Source organism: Solanum tuberosum, unplaced genomic scaffold (genome assembly GCF_000226075.1).
Source record: "Solanum tuberosum cultivar DM 1-3 516 R44 unplaced genomic scaffold, SolTub_3.0 scf00085, whole genome shotgun sequence".
Lineage (NCBI taxonomy): Eukaryota > Viridiplantae > Streptophyta > Magnoliopsida > Solanales > Solanaceae > Solanum > Solanum tuberosum.
Genome location: NW_006239014.1, coordinates 1,539,204 through 1,542,954, shown reverse-complemented (window position 1 = coordinate 1,542,954; position 3,751 = coordinate 1,539,204). Strand labels below are relative to the sequence as shown.

At 32.9% G+C, this 3,751-nt stretch overlaps 1 long non-coding RNA gene across 9 annotated transcripts; it reads right to left on the bottom strand.

Moving 5' to 3' along the window:
- Positions 1 to 249: 249 nt before the first annotated feature.
- Positions 250 to 3,372, bottom strand: LOC102588455 (uncharacterized). Of its 9 annotated transcripts, none has more exons than XR_001473422.1 (5): positions 2,982 to 3,370; positions 1,654 to 2,585; positions 1,483 to 1,565; positions 844 to 947; positions 250 to 704 (listed from the first exon to the last, which is right to left on the bottom strand). It is a non-coding gene; the product is annotated as an uncharacterized lncRNA (long non-coding RNA). The 9 variants fall into 9 exon arrangements; XR_001473423.1 differs by having other exon boundaries at positions 1,654 to 2,557; XR_001473424.1 differs by having other exon boundaries at positions 3,103 to 3,370.
- Between the last annotated feature and the right edge of the window lie 379 nt (positions 3,373 to 3,751).

The following is a 3,751-nucleotide window of genomic DNA, read 5'->3' as shown; positions in this document are numbered from 1 at the left end:
TCACGTAGAAGCTCCTCTTTCATCTGCAGGTATAGACTTCTTTGGATCTTATCCGCTTGAGTTGAAAAGGTATTTCTAGATTCTAGAGCTCAGGGGAAGGTTTGGAACCCTAGTAGCAGAATGGAATCAGTTTACCGGGCTGACTTCCATGCCAACACGAGTAGTTTAACTCATCACTACCTCGTAAGGGCGTTGAGAATTGTTTTTGCTTTTTTTGCTAAAAACTTTTGAAAAAGTCTTCAAAGAGCCTTAAGGTGAAAAAGTCTCTGATAATTGATAGTGTCTGCAATAGTGCACTATGAATTTGCACCTTTTGAGTTTTCTAAAAATTCATTTCCTTCTCTTCGGCCTAATTTAAGAGGCCTACAAGAAGCGATGGTCTAATATTTGGAAAATTAGGAAATATATTATATCTTCTATATAATTAGGACTATTAATTGATGGCTGACAAAAAATATAATGTACAATGAAATAAGAACAGAGTACTCATTCCTTATCTGGTTGTAACTCCACTGATTAGGTGGGGACACGATTTGAACTTGAAATCTTCCGACCATGAGCCTGATGAGGAGCGGGGAACCTCCCAAATGAGAGGTCTCAAGTTCGAAACTCCTTACATGCTTTCTCGGTCGAACTCATCACACACGACTTGTTTAATGTGGTTACCTTAAAATTGTGATTTGCATGCTATTACCCTGAAATAGCTGTGAATTTCATAGTCATTAAAAAGATTGAAGAGTTTCTTGAAGGGTATTTACAGATGAGCAAGTTGATATTCTGTTCACTACAAACACTTATTTAGGCTTTGAGCTAAGCAATATAGAGAATAAGATATCGTAGTACCTTTTAACATGCTAAATCATAAGAACAGATGACTGCAATTGTCATTGGCGCTAAAATATTGGGTATCATATACTCCTCACCTCAACTGAGGAAGTGCAACTCTGCTACTCAGAATGATCATTCAGATTTACAAATCAGCTTTTGGAAAGATCATTTGAGACAATGTACAACAAACTCTTGAATTATCCAGTTAATAAAAAAAGTTGCAAAACCAGTAGATATCGTAAGTTAAATTTCATTACTTTCTTTGGAAACCATAATGTACGTAGTATAGATGAAACCAAAGAAATAAACTTCAACTACTATTTCTGTTGAAAGAGTAGTTTTAAGAAGAGTAGGGGAAACACAATTTTGCATTCTCCCTTTCCTCTTTTACATATAAAAATAGTCAATATCTCCAAATGCAGTCACAAATTTGGAATCTATCAACTTTAAACTTTCACAAAACAAACTAAAGGATATTTGAAGGAAGTACTTCACAAAAACAAATTTGAACCGATGTACATATAAACGAAATGAGAGATATCTGACGGTGAAAAAATAAATGTTTCTGGTTAAAAGAATCAATTTTACCAAAATAAAAATTGGACAAATCCCAACAGCCTCAGTATATTAAGGACAAAGTATTGAAGCTCTAACCTGTTTTGACTACTGATTCAAGTTGCTAATATTACCCATATAGGTATCCAAAGGTCCAAAATGTAAGCTACCCTTTAAGCCACCTAAAATTATGTACAAATTATGCACATTATCAAGACCTTACACATGATCAATATAAATAGAATATACATTTATAGCAAACTGATTTACCACATAGCCGAGACCAATTTATACTTCTTTCATGTTGCATTAAGTAGAAAATCCAAGAAAGTATATGATACATTCAATGACAGTAAATAATTTGAAGACGTGCACTTCACCTGAATAGTAAATCCATCAGTATAATGAGAAGGGTAAAAATAGTAAGGAAATAACCTGGAAAGCTCCGTGAAACATCACAGTTGATCACAAGCCAAGAAGAAAAGCTCTTTTTGTGGTTTCTCTATAGTTACAACAACTTCGATTGGGAGTTTCAACTACAAAAAGAAAATAGTTGAAGTATTCACCGGAGAATTAAAAACTAACATATACCCCATCAAATGGAGATTAACTACAAATAAAGTGCAGTAATCAAAGAAATACGGTAGAAAAATATTACCAGAGCGAAAAAGTTACCGCATCAAATGATTTTTTAGATTATAGATGAAAAAGGTAAGCCAGTTGGAATTAAAGAACAACCAAAAATAGAAGTGCAGAAATCACAGAACAATCTAAAAATAATAGAGAGAAGATTGGACTGGGGCTGATTAGAAAGACAGTTGTATTAATCAACTACACGTGACTTTATGATGCAGAAAGAAGTACAACCAATTTATCCCTATAGATTTACAAAAACGACGTTGTTCATAGGACTTTGTTAGAGCTGCACATGGTATAACTTTTGTAGTAATGTTCATTCCACCATTCGTGTATCCGAGTATGTCCTAGTACTACTACATGGAACCTTTAACTTCAAAATCGATTGTCAGTCTTATAAATTGGATACCTCATTCCAGTGTCAACAAAACATATGATCATCTCTTTTGTATCTTCAGTGCCCTTCGGAAGCCCCCTCATTCCAAGTGTATGGTCTATGATCTTTTATTATCGTCCTTTTTCATGCTTTCTTCATCCTCTATTATCAAATCATTCTTGTTATCCTTCTAGAAAAATTGAGAGGAATCACCGAAGAAAACATTAAGAACATGCATCCACATGGATGATGATATTATAACTGAAATCAACTAATACAATGATTTTCTCACATAGTGAAATATAAGAACTTATGTTACTAAAGCTAATACCTCTAACTTATCTCTGGCAGAAGTTTCATTGTGCTAAAAGATTGGTAACTACATTTCCTTGTAACCATTCAAAAGCGAAGAATATGGAAATTCGAGGAAGAAAATAAGGAAAATTTAAATTTCTAAAGTTCAATTGTTTCAAAAGCGGAAAAATCCAATACAACCTCCATTATAATCTAGTCAAAGTTCTATTTTCACAAAGATCCATATTTCATATACAAAATAACATAAGAAAGTGAAAACAAAAATCCGTACCTTCACCTCATACAACTTCCACAATAATAGAAATGATTGATTACTTGAGTTACTTTAATAACAGTTAAGTACAATTCAACCATTCGCGAAGTTGATTTACAGATCGTCCTGAAATACCCACCCTGATTTTATGGAGTTCATAGACGTTGATTCACCTTTTCTCTTATCTTTTCCCTCTCTAATCCCTCTTCTGTCATCATAAAATCAAATGAAATACACAGTTCAGACTTTTATTTTATTTTATTTTTGTGCTTGTGAATCAGAACAATGAAACCCTCAAAGTTGGGAAAGGGTTTGGATGAGATTGTGAAAAACGAAGAGTACCTACTCAACTGTGTATTTCTGTTTGTTGCTTAGAAAGGAAAAAAATTCATCCTACACTTTTAATTGCTTTTTGTACAATAATGGGATGCTTTGTTCGTCCCATCAAGTCGCATTTCTATATAGGAGTAAATTAACGTAAAGTAATATAGGCTAGTATGACTATTTATCTACTTTCTCATAATTTTGAATTTTTCCCCTCATTTTCTATTCAAAAGCCCTTTTAATAAAATAATTACTCCATCTTCCTGTTATAAAATGTGTCTACATAAATATATTTTATCTTGTAACATGGAATGTACCCACAATATATTTTGTGGTGTAAAATGCATCTACACATAATATACGTTGTGTTGTAACATATATATACACATTTTATACTCTGTGTTGTAAAATAGATGTTCAGAAAATATACTTTGTGCCTAAATATATGCATGTATATATATCCC